Source organism: Ixodes scapularis, unplaced genomic scaffold, assembly GCF_016920785.2.
Source record: "Ixodes scapularis isolate PalLabHiFi unplaced genomic scaffold, ASM1692078v2 PGA_scaffold4__175_contigs__length_147842914, whole genome shotgun sequence".
Taxonomy (NCBI): domain Eukaryota; kingdom Metazoa; phylum Arthropoda; class Arachnida; order Ixodida; family Ixodidae; genus Ixodes; species Ixodes scapularis.
The window spans coordinates 29,763,402-29,784,188 of NW_024609879.1; the positions used below are offsets into that span (position 1 = coordinate 29,763,402).

The window sequence follows — 20,787 nt, forward strand, 5'->3', positions numbered from 1 at the left end:
GCAACAGTACCCGGGCCACCTGCGTCTGGAAATCCCCGGGCTGGCTCTTCTTGAGCTTGTTCTTGATTGTCTGTATCCCCGCTCGGCCCGCTCGGCTGCACCATTGGAAGCAGGGTGGTACGGCGGAACCACTATCCGGCGGATCCCATTCTTCTGCAGACAGTCTAAGTACTCGGCGCTCGTGAAACCGCAGCCACTGTCGAACACAATAATGTACGGCAAAGCCTGCGCCGCGAAAACTGGCCGCAGCGCCGCAATGGTCGCGCTTGCTGATGGAGTGGTGGCAGGCATTGCCTCCACCCACTTTGAGAAGGCGTCCATTACCGCCAGAAAGTAGTGGCCCCTGAGGGGTCCCGCAAAATCCACGTGCAAGCGGGACCAGGGCATCAGTGGGAACGGCCAGGGGGTGATCTCCACTTGGCGCGAGGCTCGCTGAATCTCCTGGCATACCTGGCAGCCTTGCACCTGGTGCGCGATGTCCTGGTCCAGGCCAGGCCACCAAACGTGCGACCGTGCCAGCAGCTTGGTCCTTTCCACGCCAGGGTGCCCCGCACGCAGCCCTGCTCCAAGCTCAGCTCGGCGGCCTTGTGTCGGTAGGTCTGGTGACGCAGCTCCTCCCCTCGGGAAACCCCTAATTAAATTACAAATAGCGCAAGGACGAGGAGAGACGAAGAAGTGGACAGGACAGGCGCTATTTGTCGCCTGTCCTGTCCACTTCTTCGTCTGTCCTCGTCCTTGCGCTATTTGTAATTTAATTATGTGTAACCAACTAGCCCGCCAGAATGTTTTAATTCGGGAAACCCCCTTGACCACTTGTGACCGGACCGGGTCCCGGCTGGTCGCCTGCACCGCCGCAGTCTTGGTGAATACCACCGGGTAGGCCTACTCCAGAAGGAAAACTTCAGCTGGCTCTGAAACGGCAGCAGGCACTTTCGGCAGGGGCAGGCGGCTCAGGGTGTCGGCAGGTCCGAGGTCCTTCCCTGGGCAATAGAGCAGCTTGTAGCTGTAGGCCGCCAGCGTTAAGGCCCAGCGTACCACACGAGGTGAGGCTTGCACTGGAACTGCCTTGTCAGGCCCCAGCAGCCCCAGCAGTGGCTTGTGGTCCGTGAGGGCCTCGAATTTCCGGCCCTACAGGTACTGGTGGAAGCGCTCGATCCCGAATATGAGTGCCAGGCCTTCGTTGTCGAGCTGGCAGTAGCGTTGCTCTGCCTCATGAAGCCGACGAGAAGCAAACGCCACAAGGCGTTCCTGACCATCCTGAGCCCGGTGCGACAAGACGGCTCCTACCCCGTACGGTGACGCGTCCACGGTGAGGACTACAGGGTTGGCCGGATCGAAGTGTACCGGTGCTGAAGCCTTGATGACCAACTCCTTGCTGTGCTAAAAGGCCAAGTCCTGCTCCTTCTTCCAGGCCCATTGCTGACCGTCACGAAGCAGGCGATGCAGCGGCTCCAGATGCGTCGAAAGGTTGGGCAGGAACCTCCTGTAGAAGTTGATGAGGCCGAGGTAGCTCTGAAGCTCCTTCTTGTTCTCGGGCTTCGGCGCCTTGAGCAAGGCCTCAATCTTGCAGGGTGCCAGGGCCAGGCCGGCGTGGGAGATGATCTGTCCCAGGTACTCCAGACTGGGGGTCAGGAACACGCACTTGTCCAGCCTCAGCTTGAGACCGGCGCCCTGCAATCGTGTCAGGACTTTGCACAGGTTCTGCAGGTGGTCTCCGTCGTCTGTACCGGTAAGCAGGATGTCGTCCAAACACAGCCACGTGCCTCATGCCTCTGAAGAGGTTGTCCATCTCCCTCTGGAAGATGGCATGGGCTGAGGCCACGCCGAAGGGTAGGCGTGTGTACTGGAAGAGTCCCATGGTAGTCGAAATGGTGACATACTTCCGGGCGACATCCTGGAGCACCAGCTGTTGGTACGCATCTCGAATGTCGAGCTTGGAAAACTTCTGTCCCCCGGACAAAGCCGACCATAGATCTTCTATCTGAGGCAGCGGGTACTTCTCGCCGGTAGCGACGGGGTAGATGGTGACCTTGAAGTCCCTGCAGACCCTGACACTGCCGTCTCGATTGAGGACAAGGACAATTAGTTCGGCCCACTCCGAGGTTTTGACGGGCACTAGGATCCCCTCTCGCTGAAGCCGTTGCAGACGAAACGGTCTCGGAGTAGCGAGTCCAACTGGTTGCCGAAGGCGCAGGTGTTTGCTAACTCTCGTAGCGCAGCGACGAACGGACCGAGGGTCTCCCCGTCCCGGCGGCTCCGGTTTTTGAAGCGGAACCGCTCCATAAGCGTGGACGGTGCCGGGCTAAACTGCAAGCGCAGCGTGGCGAGCAGCTCACCCAGCGTTTTCACGTGCGGTGTGGCCGGCTTGATGACGTCGAGCAGGAGGCTGAAGACGCGAGTCCCGCAGCTGGCCAAGAAGATGTCTCGCTGTTTCGCCTAGGGCGTGTCATTTGCCCGGAAGAGCACGTGGACCTGTTCTTCCTGGACTGGCCAGGCAGACCCATCTCCCTCGAACGACTCGAGCCTCCCGTACAGCGGAATGGTGACAGGAGTGGGGGGCGATGTTCCGACTCTCTCGGCGGCGTGGGCCGAACCGTGCACGTTGTTCGCCTCCAGTGCCACGGTTTCTCGTCGCCAGTGTCACGATTCTTCCAGAACGTGGACGAAGGGGGCCGAAGCACCCGCCGAGAAGAGACGACTCGCAGCCTGGTTGTTAGTGTGAATGATGACTGACCGGGGCGGCGTGCGCTCCACGGTGTTTATTGGCGCGCTGGCTAATGTTGCCCGCCGAGCCTGGCGGCCACAGACCGGTGGACTGTATGAGGCGCTACATACTTGTCACACCCAGTAGGATAGTTGTGAGAGATCTGCTTTAGAAAATACGTCAAAGGCACGCGCTGCATGTCGTGCGTGATCCCTGCACCCTTTGCTGTTATTGTGCCGCTGCGGCCCTCCGTCTACACCTCTCAGCGCGGCGTGTTTGCCATTCCCACGTCATGGACCGATAGCTGTAAGCAATAGTTATGTCATGCGAAGAAGGGCGAGGTAGAGCTAAACTAGCTCCCTCTAGACGCACTGAAGAACCTCCGAGAACACTGAAACGGGGGCAGCAAAAGGGAGGGGCGAGGGGAGACAACGGGAGAGAAATGGAGCGTTAGCGCGTCTTTCTCTGATGACGTGAACGAGGGGCTACTAGGATGGGGAGCATTTTTTTTACGCCGCGAAGCTATCAGACACTCGCCGTGATCATGTGGGTTTTTGCGTACGGCCGCCGCTTAAATTCAACGGATAAGAGCACTAACTGCTGCAGCTAAAAAAATCCAAGCGTAACCGACAAAACTGCCCTTCTCAATGTCTTGGTAAGAAATATTCCTCGGGATTCAAGTGTTTTTGGAACGGCAACTCTGTTCAATGTCAAACACCGCGTTCTTAAAGGCGAATATAAGGAATCGTGAGATCATATATATGGTTTCAGTCTTTATGGCTCCAAATGCTACTTAGGCCAAAGTGCGCCGAACTCGGTTGTTAATTCACATTCTGGTGTCACTTCCCATTGTAATGGGACATGAGACGTCACTTCTCATTGTAATGGGTATTGAAGCTGCTGTAAAAAGCCAGCGCTAGAAATAAAACTGAGTACACGTTTATATAGGGTAAGAGAGTCAGCTCCTAGAAAAATAACAGGGTGAAAATGCGTATGACATTTAAACAATTCAGGGATGTTATGCCGCAGTTTTTCATAAAGACCAGAAGAAATCCATAAATTATCAAAGATGGAAACAACATTCCAGTGGTGGATCTTCTCCCCAGAGGATATATCAAATTCAAATATCATACTCAGATATTGCCATCTGTTACCCAAACACACCTCATTAGGCTCGGCGTAAACTCAGAATTGGGGATGTACGGAAAGCACCCCTGGCGAGTCGTAAACCAAGATGGTGCTCTGGTTCCAACATTTTCAGAGCTGATTGTCGCGCTGATCCGTACACTAATCACCATAGTCGAGACGGGATCGCACAAGGAAATCGTATAGGTGCGCAAGACATATTCTATCTGATCCCCAAGTCTTGTGTGCTAAGATGTTTAAGGAGTTCATACTTTAAAGGCATTTTTCCTTCTACATTTTAAGTGCGAAATGAAAGTAAGCTTTCTAGCTGTTAAAGGTCATACCCAGATATTAGTGCTAACTTTTAAAAGAAAACAGCATAGAGTTTAGCTTGAGGTCTTGATTCAAAGACAGCCCACGTCGCAAAAAAAATAGCAAACAAACTGTTTTATTTGGAGAATATCTAAAACCATTTTTGTCAGCCCAAGTACCAAGTTTGTTTAGAACTAACCAAGCTTGCGTTCACATTTTCCTTTTTGTAAGTGAGAGCTAAAATGAATAAAAATAAAATGTCTCTCTACCTGCACCACCCGACGGTATAACAGGTTTAAACTAATTAAAAAGAAATAAATGGGGGCTAATATAACCAACAAAAAATTTTGATTGAAGAGCCAATCCCAAAGAAGAGCAGGCGATACTGCAAAGGCACAGCTATTGGAATGGACCTGAAAAGAATCAATGCGGGCGTTAACTTATAACAAGGAAATTATTTGTATGTATCTATAGCTAGGTTTGGGGGGCTTGAAAGCAAAGGAGGCTTTGTGTCTCCTAGCTGGTGGACGGCGGTGACAAAGCCTTGGGTTCATGATGTTTGTTCTGGGGGGATCGGTGTCCGAGTGGGCTGAAGCGCACACCTAGCTCGACGCGCGTGGAGCGAAAGCTCGCGCTGCAGAACCCAGTTATCCTGGGTTCGAGCCCCACCCCTGCCCGTTTCGATCTGGATGAGCATCGTACCGGCGTGCGGTCGTGTATCACTACTGCCTGGTGCACGTTAAAGACCCCAGGCTAGCGGTTGTACTGCACTGGCTAAATTGCTCATCTACAGCGTGAGACTCGTCGCAACTTTAATGGCAGACCAACTACACGCTGTATAAATATCCCCACAACCCCAATTATTATTGATGTTTGTTCTTAAAAGGAAAATATTGAGTATAATTTATTATTTAGTGTATTATCGCTTTCCTCTGATATGTGGTGAAGAATTTACTTTTATTCAACTATTATATCTTTTAATTACTTAGAAGAGTCGGAGGGAGAAATAGTGGCATATGAATATTTACACAGTTATGTATTTCTTATGTGTTTTTATTTCCTGTTAGGTATTTATGTCATAATGCAAGGAAGTTGCGATTGAAAGCTCAGGTTGTATTTTAAATTAGCTGTAGGCGTGTTTAAAAGATCCTTCCCTTTTTCCTATTTTTTTTATTATGTTTTTCCTTTTATGATCCTGGGCGCAGTGTCCCCTTTCATATACATAGATAGAGGTATAAGCGAAGTGGAAATCTAAGTTTAAAGATAACTATTTCAAAGCTGTCTTGGATTTTTCTTATTTTTAATTATGTAAAGGTTTCTACTAAACTTTAAAGTTTAGGAGAAAAAATTGAAATAGTTTATCTCATTAAGATATTATAAAGCAGTGAGGTTGCTGGGACCCCTCAATTGGAATATCAATATTTTATTTTATGCTTTCATTTTACTTATTTAACTTAAGGTATTTCATATATTAATAATTCAACCTTTTAGGAGTGGACTTTATAGTTTATGTTTTCTTTTACATATCAAGATATTAAGCTTGCGTTCAAAGGTAAAACACTTTCAAGACGAACACAAGATCTGAAGATGGTCTCCTTAAAGTGAGTTTGCGAAGAAAAGGGGGAAATTCTGGCCGCGAGATCGTCTTGACCGCAAAAAAGGTGACGCCTAAGATACCCCCTGAGGAACTCGAATTTCTTGAACTGATATGGGTCTGACAAAGTAGAGCCGGATCAAACCTGGAATGCACTGTCCATCAAAAAGTATCCTATACACTTCACCATTCGGCCCGGTATACAAAAGCTCAAAAGGTCTTTAAGTATTCCAAACCTCCATGTGACATCGTATGTGTTTCCAGGGTGTCGAACCGGAACCGAACCGAACCGAAAACCGGAATCGAACCGGTATTTTTTCCGGAACTGAACCCGAACACGAACCGTTATATTGTTATCGCGATGAACCCGAACCGGAACTGAACCGGAAAAAAATAACGGTTACCGGCTCATGTCAAAACGGTTCGGCCCCGCGCTGTTGACAATAAATGTGCTATCAATGCCATTTGTTTTTAAGTGCCGTCAAATGACACACACCTCGCTTACATATTTTTCTTCTCCACTCAGTCTTAGGAATATAAACGCTGCATCCATGAATCTTGACAAACGCTGCATCCATGAATCTTCACATAGGAACCAGTATTGCGCTGGTCGCGGCTCGCACGGAAAAAAAAAAATTAAAAGCCTGTGCAAAAAAAAAAAAATCGCGTCACGGGATTTTATTTTTTTACAATCTCGTAAATCCTAAGTGCTGCTGTGTGCTCATTTCATAACACGTTTCTAGAACGCGCGAGTTCTTGAAGCTTGCTTCCATCGGAATGAGAAAAGAAAAGGCTGTGGAGTTTGATAATAATGCATCCGGTTTCGTATAGGCACTTAGAAGCTAACACATTTGTGAGACAGCGAACTCTTCTATTTTAATATTTATCCTATTACGTCCTTCTGGCGTTGCGTTCGGTGAAGTGTTTGGCATATTCCGTATCTTGTTTAATGAAAACTTCTTTAAGGGTCTAATTTGAGTTACCGAAGGCTAATTCAAATAAAGAAAGCTGTATTTTCTCCCTACTGTTCCTTCAATTGCTTACTCGCCGAGGTGGCGGGATAGTTACCGAGTTCTACTTGTAAGTGGGTTTGTAAGGAGGTCGCGGATTTTACAGCTACTGCGTCGGACCCAATTAGATGAAGTTCGAGTACGTAAACGTCGGTGAGGTAACCTTTGAGTGCACATAAAGAAACCATTCCTGTTAGAAATCTTTGAGCCTTACTTTACGATGTATCCCGTTTCGTATGTGCTGATTTCAGATGTTTTATTTGTAATTTATTTTGATGTTGCAATTTGTCATTTATAATTTCCGAACCGGTTCGCGAACCGGTTCACGGATCGAATTAATCGAACCGGAACTGAACCGGAACAAAATAAATTTACCTGAACCTGAACCGTAACCGAACCCGTATTTTTTTCGGTTCGAAACACTGGTTTTTTCCAAGTAAAAAACAAAAACAAAGACGAAGTGGTATTTATGGACGAATGCTTCGCCGCTCTTTGTTTCTTGGAGGACGCAGTGATTCACTACAGAGCGGCCGCGACGAAAGCCGCACTGGTTATATGTAAGGAGATTTTTTTCTCAAAATGTACATTACCCGTCTGTTGATCAGTCTCTGGCATATTTTACCCAGGCAGCTACTGAGTGCAGTGGGTCGGTAATCGGAATGGAGCGCAGCGTCTTTACCATGTTTCAGAAGCGGTATAATGTGAGCCCGCTTCCATGCCTGAGGGAAGCATGCGTTTTCTACAGAGCTGAAAAAAGGAGGAGGCGTGTGAGCGAGGGATGTGAGAACTTTAGAAGCATAGCATAGAGCAGTGGGCTTGGCACTTGTGCAGACATCTTATCTACACCAAGAGCTCGTTCTAGTTTGCACCTTGTGAAGGGCTCATTATATGGCTTTGAACTAGCAACCCCTCTTCCCCCCACCAAAAAACAAAATGTAACAGAGCAACTTGCGCGAGATTTTGACTGTTTAAATTCGGCACATGTCAGAGCTACAAAAACTATGAAAATGCTGAGCAAGATCATTAGCAACATCTTTGGCAAACCCCAGAAGCACATTAAAAACCGGAATTATAAGCCTTCACCTTTCAATTTACGTACACCATCCCACACGCCATTCGCCGTGACAAAGCTACATCTAGAGTAAATATATTTTAACCGAAATATTTTCTTTGCCGGGTTTCTTTTCCAGCGTGATCGCGGTTTCCGACTGCTAAATTCAACCTTTTTCTTCAGAATCGGGTACCTATGGAAACCGTCTTACGCTCTGTTTTGTCTTGTAAAGGTGATTGAGCAATCATTGTTCCACAATGGCTGGCGATTTTTCGGTACATTTCCTGAACTACGTGGGATAGGATGCGCAGCAGCATTGATTATTTGCTGAATAATATATGTTCTAGCATCATTAGGGGACAGAATGGCCACTGTGAAGTATCAGGCGTAGCAGCTATACAAGGCAGACCTTCAGTCTGCTTCGTATAGTTTCCACCTAGACATATGATGTGATATGATATGATATACTTATCTCGCGCGAGCCGCGGAAAATCAGAAAGGAAATCGCACAAACCTTGAAGGCAAACGGTGTCACATCTAATGACAATAAAATGGTATAATACAAATTAATCGTGGGAATGATGACGGTGATGACGAAATGATGAAGACTGCGAGTGAGAGCGTCAGGCCTAGCAGCAGTCTTCGCGACAGTGGCCTTCGCGAGGCGTCCATGGCCTGCTGACTTCTAGCAGGTCAGACTCAAGCGCCTGGTGAGGGCTGCCTACTTGCCCAACACAGACGATCCGGTCGAATTTCCGAACACGCAGGGAGTCCAGCACCCCCGTGGTGGAACTCCGAAAGTTGGCACCGGTGTTAGTGGGGCGGCGGTCTTCGCGAAAGCTGATGCTTTACAGCTTGCGGTCGAGCTTTTAACCGAGCAGCTTAAGTGCCCTTTCGATCGAAGACATGGTGGGTGGCACTGGTATTGTCGGCTCTCTGACGATGGGAAAAACGCGTCTTAAGCCCAGCAGGCTTTCTCTTCTACTCTGATACGTTTCTGAATGCCCAGCTGGCTTCCTCGTCTTCTTCTATACGTCTCTGAAGTGTTGGACATACGTCCCTGAACTGTGAAGAACCTCAACCAGACTCTCTAAAAAAACTGAAAAGTGGTCACGCACGAGTGGATTCTCTAAACCCTTCAAGCAAGGAAGCTATGATTTCAATAAAATGTTTAAATCAATTCACGTGAAAGAGTAGTGCGCAGCCTTAAAAGTGGGGGCTCTGTGATTTAAAGGACCTAAATTTAAAGACAATAAAAGCCGCTAATCAAACTGATTTTTCCCCGGGAATCAATTTGTGCCCTGGCCTACATGGTGTGCTGAGCATTAAAATCGTCTAAGATTAAAAAGTAGTGGAACTTGAGTTAAAAGCTTCTTGGAGGTCATGGATATATATGGTTGTGTATGATGGAATGTATAGTGAAACAGCTGTAATGAGACGCTCCGAAAGAACTCGTACTGCCACAGCTTTGAGGGGCGTATCAAGAAGGATTTGGGCACATGCCATTCCAGTCTGCACAAGAGTTGCAACGCCACCGGATGAATGAGAAGATGGACGGTGTTTTCCAAGAGATGATAGTTTCGTAAAACTTGTGTATTCGTGGACTTGAAATAGGTACCCCGCAGTCCAAGAGCTATTTAACGTAGCTAACTAAGTGACAAATACACATCATCTATATTGTGAAGTAGACCGCGACAGTTTCACTGCATGCAACTATAATGACCCACTACAGAGCTTCATTAATATATTGTTAAAAGTGTGGGATCTACAGCTGTAACCAATTGAACAGAAGCTAAGTTACATTCGTTGGGGCAGTGACACGAGGAGGTTATTTTTTATGCCCTTTTTTGGCGGTAAGTTTTGTACCTCCTTTGGAAGGTGGGGGCGGTTCTGTGGCATGGGCAGATAACTCCATGGTCTTGTCCTCTCGCTGTGAGGTGTAAGGAGGGTCCCCTCGCCACTCTGAGGTGGAATGGCGGCAAGCACCGCTTGAGATTTAGGGCCAAAACGATGAATAATTGTCCTGGCACATGGGGCTTTGAGCAGAGGAAGATTGGTCGCCCGGCGACCAGCCTGGATAGGCCCTCCACAATCTCCTCTTCGCTGACTCCTGCAGGTCGTCCTGTCAGATTTAAATGCATTCAACGAGATGGAGCCGATCAGAGCATACCAGTAGAAAAGGGAGTAAAGGAAACTGAGAGGAAAGTGTGGGAAGAGAGAATGCAGGGAACTCAACTTTAACAATATACAGGGTACAAAAACAAAAAATAAAGAAGAAGCAGCTGTATGATAATTCAGTGGGGAGCTCATTGCTGTTTGAAGCTAGAACGGGAGTGCTAAGAAACAAAAACTTATAGGGCTAAATTCCAGGAAATAGACACTCTGTGATACACATGTAGTCGCGAAAGGGAAACTGCAGAACATGTAATTTTAAGGTGCACAGGGCTGTGTCCCACCCTCTTGGGGGTGATGTCAACAAATTTGGAGGGGGCACTGGGGTTTTCCGGACATAGATGGAGGAATGCATAGGGAAAGAATTGCGGTAACTAAGAGAAGAGTGGAAGATTGGTGAAAAATATATATGGAGGGGTCAAAATACAGATAAAAATAAACAAGGATAACACTTTAAAAGGGGGGGGGGGTACTGATACGAAATTTATACAAATTAACAAAACAATGATGAAATGTTAGGCTAGGCGACGCAAGCTGCTGTCTGTTGCGAAGGATATAGCCATTACCATCCTTCCATCCATCCATCCGGTTGTGTGGCTGGTTGGCCAATCTAAGTCGCGAAAACTGTACTGAGTGCCCACCGATGCCTTCAGTGGCGGCTCTGCCCCCTGGCAGCCGCCACGTTATAAGTGCGTCCTTGGAGGATGGAAAATTGTTTCCATGCCTCAGGGTTTGTGAAACTTTCTTTAATCTTTAGCGCTCGGATTTTCTTTTCCTCTTGAAGCTTTGGACAAGTTAGAGAGTAGGTGGGGTGGGCACCAGTGCAGTTGACAAATTTGAGAAGCGTACCCTCGCACGTGTCAGCTGGATGGTGCGCTGCTCCGCATTGCGCACGCGTCGTTTTTCAGCGACTAGTGACAGAGCTGTGACCAAATCGTTGGTAATTGAAGCTTCGTCTTGGGTTCGGTATGCAGGGGCGCCCCTTGCAGACAAGATAGCCGACCTTGATGCTCTCAGGCATGACAGTTCAAGCCTAATCGAGGATTAGGTGCTGCGATGGGCTCTCATGTCTGTATCTGCGTATGGAGATTGGTCGCACGGCTACCAGCCCGGATACGCCCTCCAACATCTTCTCTTTGCTGACTCCTGCAGGGTGTCCTCTAAGATGACGCCATGACAGCTGTTCAAGGGCGAACTGGGGTGACGGAAACCTGGTAGCCCGAGATCTTGTTTAAAACTAAAAGAACAACACTCTGCGCTTCGTTTTCTACCTCAACAAACAGGTCGCCAGATGCTAGTTTCTTGACCTTGAAGTTATGACTAATTTTTGTAAGGTCTTTTTTGTTTTTTTTTATATTAGAGATGAAGAGAGCTTAGCTAGCAGTTTACCACTTTGTTTTGAATGCATTACCAGAAAGCGGGTTATGCTTCGCTGGGCTGCAGCTCCTGTGTCTTTGCGGACTACTTCGGTACGTACCATTTTCAAGGCCGGATCAGGTTTTGTAGCTTGCTTAGAACCCATAGGAGGTAGGAGACACTTTGGCGTCTGTTGTGTGCCGCTCACCATCTCGCCCAATAGGGGAAAGTGTAGCTCATAAACAAAATCACATCTCCACGTGGTGAATGAGGTTGATTGGGACGAAGCTCTGGTGGTGCTGATGATACTGATTTTATTGTTCATAGGTAGTGCTGATGGTGCTGATTTTTTTTTTATTGCTCTTAGGTAGTGCTGAATTCCGGGTTGCGTTTCGACTTTATTATTACTGCTTTATGGTCGGTGAAATGCAGAGCCAGTGGCTCTTCTAGCGGATCAGCTTGGATCCGCTAGAAGCCGTGGGAACGCATCTCCACCGCTTATGTCAAAGGTCCATGTCACAAAGAAATTGTATTGTACGGAACGTGGTTATATACGCATTTGAGCATTTGACCGCAGCGCTCTCTCGTGTATAAACGTTGAGCCAATGCATGCAAAGTTTAACGCGATTATATACGGATTTGACCGCAGCGCCCTCTCCTGTATAGACGTGTAGCGGCTACATGCAACGTTTCATCCATGACAGACAGATGGGATGGCAATCGATGTGAGAGCCTGGACGCCGGACGGATGGACAAGGCTAGACCCTAAGGAGCTTCGCCCCTAAAAATAGAGGCTTCGCTGAATATGTAACACCAATGGCACGTGCTCAGACGCTTTACCCTAGAGAGGGTGGAGATAAAAGGATATGTTGCCGCCCAAGGTTAGCCCATGCCGCCAAAGAAGGTGAAAGAACACAAAAGAGAGGAAAAGTGAAATATGTGAGGTACAGTAGACGAAAAGGCGACTAACTGAATCATCCTGGCCGGGCCATAACAGGACCCCAGTCTACGAGAAGAGGGGAACAAGGTGGTGCGTTGCCTCACTCGGGGGGGGCCCGAAGGGTCCAACCTTTCCCGGGCTGGGCTCAACCACCAGGAGGCCCTCTTCCCGAGACACGGGAAAGCGACGGGCAGCCAGATGTGGCCGGGCGAATCCGCGTGGCTCGAAGTCCGTGGTGACACCACTTACCAAACACCTGTAAGTGTAGGTGACCCTAAGGGGACATCGTGAGATCTATCGATACAATTACATACAGTATTGTCCAGTCTCATACACTACTGATTTTAAAAGTAAAAGTAGCTTCTTAATGACGGATTACTACGTTTGCCTAAGAATTGGCTGTATATTGGCAAAAATGATCTTCCTGAATTTAAGACATTCATCGTGGAAACTATCTGTATGCTATATATTAAAACTGTCTTACGCTATTTTAGCGTAAAAAAAAACATTGTACAAAAAAAAAATTGGTCGTCTTCTGTGATTTTTTGGTTATCTGTACATTTAACAGAGTGGGCAAAATCAGAAGGAAAGAATAAATTTACTTAGATTCGTTATTATGATCAAATAGCATAAGTGCAGAAATACTTCCTCATAATTTCTGTAATACGCTTCTTGACATAAGTTCCTGTTTCATGATTGCGTAGGTGGTGACCTTTATTCAATAAGGAAATGTTAGCTAAAAATTCTTCAAACTTACTTCCGCTTGGCAGTGACATTTTGAAACGTAACCTGTCGTTTCGTTGCAAAAGGTCGCGAATCCCAGAAAACGTATAACTTGTTGCGTCATTTGCTGTTGTGAGAGTTTTAATAATAATGTTCATTTATTTAAAGTGCCCCCTCCCAAAAAAAACGGTCTGCAGTCTGGTGTTCTTCTGCAAAAACAGCAAAAGAAACAACTATAAGCAGGAATACATCGAAGACACGCTAATGTAATATAATACAAAACACCAAAATATAAATTAAAAAAAAAATAAAGAGCGAATTCGTCAACAGGCGGAGGAACTCTGAGCCTCGCACACGGATGTTGAGATCCGCAGTGCATTGCTGTAAAGGGTCTGGATTCGAGAAAGAAGTAAATGTTGCAAGGGCAGCGAATATCGGATAAGATTAAATGCCTGGTGGAGCGAAACTTTATATAAAAATTTACTTTACAGAGGATTTGAGCCGTGAGATTAGCGCTATTTTCAAGCTTATGAGTAAAAACTGGAGTTACAAGCCTCCTTTTTCATACAAAAGTGAAAGAGAAATTTTTAGCGGATATTCACAATCACAATAAATTCGACGTTCTAACTACCTGTCATACAGACTGAGCATTATTTATTTCTGAGCATGTTCAATATTCATGCCTATCGTTTTTTATGGCGAATTTCATATCATGGGGGATGCAAATTCCATATGCGACCTTACTAAAGAGATAAACAGATAAATCAAGCTATAAGGGTTCCTAAAATTTAAATGCAAGCGTGAAACAACTCCCAATATTATCGTCGCGCTACGCACAATAAATTTAGATTTCATATTTTATTTTATTTTTGTGCTGATTACCAACCTCCTTTTGGAGGTTGTGGCAGGAGGGTTAAAAGAGTTGGTTGGTTGATTGGGTTTTAGTGGCGCAAAAGCATCTAAGGCTATAATGCGCCAATTACATAAACTATTGCTGGGAGAGGGTTGAGGAGAAGCAAGAGCTTTAGCAGCAGATGATAGGCTAAAACAATGGACATGACCTATGTATAAGTGTAAAAGGTATGGACATGAGTTCAAAACAGTAAAATCACAGTCGGTGTAGAAAGCCGATTGCTTTGAGAAAGTTAAATGCACAAGAGTGTGGTATGAGGGGTTCATCGCCAAGTAAAATCATCAGATGTAGGGGAGTATGCTCTTTGTAAAGCTGTGAAAAGTGGTTACGGCGTTCTAGGCCATACGCATTGCATTCAATTAAAATATGAAGTAGAGTCAAAGGACAATGGCAATGTTCGCACTGTGGGGCATCTTCACCCCGCAAAAGATGCCCATGTGTGAGCCGTGTATGGCCATTCCTTAGACGGCAGAGTACCACCTCGTAGAATCGTTCACGGTGCCCAGCACTCTCCCATTCCTTCAAGAGTTGTTTCACCATATGCAACTTATTGTTTATCTCAGTATCCCACTCGTGTTGCCATCTCTGCAGTATGCAATGTCTAACCACCTTGTGATAATCCTTGTGGGGAATTTCTTTAAGGTGCACAATTTGTGTGGCCGCAGAGTGCGCATCCTGATCTGCCTCCTCATCACCCGGGATGCCAACATGACTTGGCACCCAGCAGCACATAATATCACATTTGTTTTTGATCGCACAGATTATGTTACTCTGCAGGTGTGAAACCAACGGGTTTGTGGGGATATTCAGGGAAACAAGGGCTTTCAATGAGCTTAAAGAGTCTGTGTATACTACGGAGCGAAGCAGCTTCTTCTCAACGATATGTTCAACAACAAGCAGTAGACCATGCAACTCTGCCGTTAAAATTGTGGCAAACGGGTTCAGTCTTTTTACCTTGGAAACACATGGTCCAATCATTGCACAGCCTACAAACGATTCGGTTTTAGTACCATCTGTATAAAAGCTTGTGTAGTGCTGATAGTGGCTCTGTAGTTTGAAGAACTCTTGCCTCAGCACTTCGTCCGGAGTGTCTTTCTTGCTGTGTTTTGTCAGTGTAAAGTCACAATGGACGAGGGAGTAATCCCAAGGAGCTACAGTGTTTCTGTGCTGTGTCACGCAGGGTTTGGGATCCAGACCAAAGAGTTCTGCTGCCGTAGTATTTCTCAAGGCAAAAGGAGGAACAAAACTTGGCTTATATTAGAAACTCCTTTGAAACCTAATTTTTACAACAGAATCATGAGCAGGATGGAGAGGAACAGACTTTACTCGGAGTGAATACATAAATCCTAGAGCAAAGCGTCTTTGCTCAAGAGAGACCTCATTGGCCTCCGCAGAAAGGCTGGGAACCGGGGAGGTGCGGAATGCTCCGATAGACAGCCGTAGCCCGTGATTATGAATAGGGTCTAACATCTTCAATTCTGATGCTTTAGCTGAGCCATACACAAAGCAGCCATAATCTAGACGGGAGCGAACCACTGAACGATAAATGCGTAAAAGGCACAGTCTATCAGAACCCCAAGATTGATGAGACAATACTTTTAGGATATTAAGTGATTTTGTGCATTTCAACTTCAACTGCTTAATGTGAGAAACAAAAGATAATTTTGAATCAAACAGAAGACCTAAAAACTTATGTTCACTCTTCACAGCTATAGGCAGTCCATACATGGTTAATGAAGGATCTTGAAAAATTCCTCGCCGGCGAGGAAAGCATACACACACAGTTTTTTCTGTGGAAAACCTGAAACCGTTCGTATCAGCCCAGTTCGTCAATTTGTTGATTGCCAGTTGAACTCTCCTTTCACATATGGAGCGGTTACATGATGATACTGAAACTTGGATGTCATCAACATAAATAGAGTATTGAACTGAAGGAGGTATTACTCGGGCAATGGAGATTATTTTTATAATGAAAAGAGTGACACTAAGTACACCACCCTGGGGAACACCATTTTCCTGTACAAAATCCCGAGAGAAAGTTGTTCCAAGTTTCACACGAAATGAGCGGCACTCTAAATAGCTTTTAATGATGCCGAACATGCTCCCGCAAATACCGATGTTGATGAGGTCTTGCAGGATTCCAAATCGCCAGGCAGTATCATAAGCCTTCTCCAGATCAAAGAACACAGAAAGGCAGTGCTGTTTGTTCACAAATGCCTCTCTCACGGCTGTCTCGAAGCGAACCAGGTGGTCCACTGTGGATCGTGCCGACCGAAAGCCTCATTGATACCCGTCTAGAAATTTCTGAGTTTCAAGATAATGCATAAGCCTTCTGTTAATTATTCGTTCCAGAGTTTTGATAGACAGTTAGTCAATGCAATAGGCCTATAACTAGAAGCACTAGGAGGATCCTTTCCTGGTTTAAGCAAGGGTACTACAAAGGCCACCTTCCAAGGAGTTGGAAAGTGACCTTCAGACCAAATTCTATTGAAAAGATATAAAATCAGTTGAACAGTCGAAGAATGAAGATGTTGAAGCATATTGTAATGAATTCCATCTGGGCCAGGTGCAGTCTGCTTAGGGGAACGAAGAACCATTTCAACTTCATGCAACGTAAGTGGAGCATTATATGGGTCTTGATAGCCACTCGAACTATTGACAGACCTTTTTTCTACCAGTACTTTGTGTCGAAGGAAAGTAGGCATGTAGTTCCTTGAGCTGGAAACGAACTCGAAGTGTTCGCCAAGAATGTCTGCCTGTTCTTCGAGGCTTTCAGGACATATTCCGTTTTTTGTCAGAAGGGGAATGGAAAAAGCATGGTAAAAGCCATTTATTTTGTGGAATCGATCCCATACCTCGTTTGGTGTCGCCTGACTATTTATAGATGACGAATACTTCATCCAACAATGTCTTTTAGACAGCCTGCGAACAAATCGCGCAGAAGCCTTCATTTTCTTGAAAGTAACAAGGTTGCTCGGTGTAGGGTACCGCCTAAAAATGCCCCATGCTCTGTTTTGTTTCTTTTTAGCCTTTTGGCAATCTTCATTCCATCATGGCTTCGGTCGTTTGGGAAGGTGAGTGGATGTCATGGGTATTGCGATCGTAGCAGCTTCCAATATGTGCTTTGTATTATGGTCTACTGCTTCTTCAATAGAAAGTTGATAGAGAGATGTAATAGCTAAAACAAAGGATTGTTTGAAACGTGTCCAATTGGCTTTGTCAAACTTCCACCTAGGTGTCCGAGTTGGAAGTGTAATAGGGTGATTGTGAAAGTCTAAAATAATGGGAAAATGATCACTGCCATATGGATTAGGAATGACTTTCCATGTTGAAAAGGAAATAATGTGGGATGCACAATTGAAAGATCAATTGACGTGAATGTACGTGTTCCTGATGAAAAAATGTGTAGATTCTTTCGAGTTGAGCAAACATAATCCTGATGACAGTAAAAAACGCTCAATAAGTGCTCCTCGTGTATCTTTTCGTCCACTTCCCCAGAGAGGATTATGAGCATTAAAATCACCCCCAAGCCTAAAGGAGAAGGAAGCTGATCACAAAGTAATTCAAGTTCCTCATACTTAAGCTGGTAGTTTGGAGGTATATCTACTGAACAAATAGTAATCAATCGGTTAGCCAGTATACGGGTAGCAACGGCCTCTAGTTCAGTGTTTAAGGGTACTTCCAAACATGGTACAGAGCGTTGCAAAACGACAGCAGAACCTCCAGATTGATGGCTTGAATGCTGCCGATCTTTTCGAAACACTTGGAAATGCCTGAGGACATTTGTGTGACTCTCTTTTAGGTGAGTCTTTTTCAAACAGAGGGCAATGGGACTGTGTTCCTCTAGTATATCAGTAATATCATCATAGTTTGCAAGAAGGCCTCGACAGTTCCATCGTAGAACAAGTGGAGGCATTATTGTGTAAAAGAGATGCAAGTATAAAAATACAATCAACTACTCTGGTGTTGGGATGACGTTCCCAGAGGAAACTACTTTGAAGGTATTACTGGTTTTTTCGTTTTTTTCTTTGTTTTAGAAATCTCCCACTCCATATCGTCCTGATCGGACGAAAGAGCGGAAGGCTCGGTGGCCTCATCCCTCGCCTCCACCTCTTGAAACGAGGCTTGTTGTGTAGGTTTGGGCAAAGTCGAGGTACGGGGCCGGACTCCCCGGCCACGACCGCCCTCACTCAAAGGGGCAGCAGTGGACGTGCTGGGCTGAACGTCGCCCAAACCCATCCGTCCCGCCCCTCAGCTGTTGAAGGAGCGGTGTGATGCCGCTCCTTGGACGAGGCCCTCTCCCGTGAGTTGGGGCGAGACTCTCGCTCCTTCTCCCTGGGGGGACACCTTGGAGTGGAGACAGATAGGGGGGCTCCCTGCCTGTCCCGTGGTCGAGAGGCAGCTGGTGCGCTTCCTCCAGAAACCAGGGGACGCTGCTGCCGCTGCTGGGGGGTTGGGGACTGAAGAGCCACTGCCAGGACCTCAGGAGATACCTGAGTGGCCTTCGATTCTGTTCGCGGTGCTGGTCCCCTTTGCACCACCTGCGCAAACGTTCATTTTGCGAAAAAAGAATACTGTTGTTTTGCCTCTTGGTAGGTAATATTCTTTTGTGCTTTAAGGGTTAGGATTTCGTTTTTTCGCTTCCATTGTGGGCATGTTCTAGCATAAGCAGCATGGTTGCCTTGGCAGTTAACACAGTTGAGAGTATTCTCCCAAATGTCAGCAACATGGTCGTTGCTGCCACACTTTGCGCAAGTTTCACGGCCCCGACAGTTTCGCGAGCCATGCCCGAAGTGCTGACACCGGAAACACCGTTGTGGGTTGGGGATAAAAGGCCGGACTTTGCAGTGTAGGTAACCAGCTTTAACGGTCGTAGGAAGCGTATGCAGTTCAAAAGTCAGGATCAAATGCTTGGTTGGCTGCTCCTGCCCGTCTTTACGGATGGTGATCCGCTTGACGGCCACCACTGCCTGTTTCTAGAGTCCAGCCAGAATTTCATCCTCAGTGCAATCTATGAGATCAGGCTATGAGATAACACCTCGAACACTATTCAGTGTCCGATGTGGGCTTACTTTTATCTGGTGTTCGCCTAGACATGTCTGTTTTAGAAGCGTCCTGCTTTGAACTTCTGTTTCAACCTCGACAAGCAGGTTACCAGAAAGCTTTTTCGCTTTGAAAGCTTTGCCAATAATGGCATCAAGACATTTTGAAACTAGAAAAGGCGAGAGCTTAGCCAGTGGCTTTTCTTCATCTAGGGCTTGAATGACAAAAAATCTTGGAAACTTTGGCGGTTCGGATGCTTTTTCGAAAGTAAGTACGGAGCAACCCCTTTTAGAGGCACGCGCCGTGTTCGGTTTGGAGGAGGGGGGGCCATAAGAGGCGGAGAGTCTTCAGAACCTGTGGTGTGCCGCCCACCACGGAGCCCAACGCGGGAGTAGGTAACGCACCATAACAAACAGGGCTTTGCTGGAGACGTTACGCTACTAGCGCTGCCCAGGTACTATACCCAAGTGTGGTTCTGGACAAGGAGTCTTTCGCCACCCAAGGTTAGCCCTTGCCGCCAAAGGAGTTGAAAAAAGAAAGAAGAGAAATGAGAAGAATGAAAAGAAGGAGAAGACAAGGGTGGAAGACAGGAGGGAATAGTAGAAGTCGCGACTAGGCTGAATCATCCAGGCCGGGCCTTACCAGGACTCCCGTCTACGAGAAGCGGGGGCCGAAGTGGTGTATTGCCTTGCCCGGGGGGCCCCGAAAGGTCCAAACCTACCCCGGGCTCGGCTCAACCACCAGGATGCCCTTTTCCCCGGACACGGGAAAGCCACGCACAGCCAGACGTGGGCGGGCGAACCAGCATGGCTCGGGGTCTGTGGAGACGCCACTCTCCAAACACCTGCTTTTACAGGTGCCCCCTGCGGGGTTAAAAGACTTAATTGCACAACAAGGTATTTAAAAAAAAACGGCAATACACCAAACTTCTCAGTAGAAATATATGCAGAAAAGCAACAATAATCCTTTTCACGAACAACATTTCAAAGGATTGACAAATTAATAAGCTCTGATCAAATTGAAAAGTGCTTAGAACGTCTATTACAGGGGTGGCCAGACTGACCCGGCCTAAGAGCCGCAAACAAAAAAGCAAGAAATTTCCAAGAGCCGCGGAGGGAGGGGGGGGGGGCTTTTCTCCAGAGAAATAAACAAATTTCAAACTACTTTCAATCCATTCGAGTCAAAAGCAGACCGACGGTACGTAAGTAAGGTAGCAGTTGCATAAGACTGCCCAACACCAACCTGTCTTTTGATCGAAAACGCGTTCCATTTCTCTTTTTAGGGAAGTGCGAGGAAGGGGGGGACGGGGGGAGCCGCATTTTAGCACGTGAAGAGCCGCATGCGGCTCGCGAGCCGCAGCTTGGCCGCCCCTGGTCTATTACGTTCCTCGATGTTGCGTTAGAAAAAGAAAATTTAAAATAGTTAATGCGATACAGGAAGAAAACAAGAGCCCTACTATAAAAATTTCTCATGGCACGAACCTGTCGACGAGTTAAATACTTCGTAGTGTCTCTGTTAACGTCATCATTTAACACACAGCGTAATAAGTGTTGTATAGCTAGCTGTACGACGCCTAGTTGATAGCAAATCAGTTTGACCCCTTCCGTACAGTGAGGAGTTCGATTCGTTTATTTCTATATTGGTTGTATATGACGCGCAATGCAAATCTTTATGCCTTCTCTAATTTGTTAATGTCCGTAGCTGCGTGCGGATTGTTTAATGTGAACGCACTCTTTATACATGCCAAGATATTTCACAAGGGAGACTCGCTGCGCTTGCATTCTATGAAGATTATATGTGTATTCAACAACGCTTCGGCACAAAAAAAGCTCTTTTGTTTTTGC

The 20,787-nt window shown here is 46.5% G+C and overlaps 1 protein-coding gene across 1 annotated transcript in view; it reads right to left on the bottom strand.

Moving 5' to 3' along the window:
• The window catches only part of LOC115331070, a 71,084-nt gene that overhangs the window by 10,866 nt on the left and 39,431 nt on the right, over window positions 1–20,787 (bottom strand). The gene's annotated exons all lie outside the window — the stretch shown is intronic.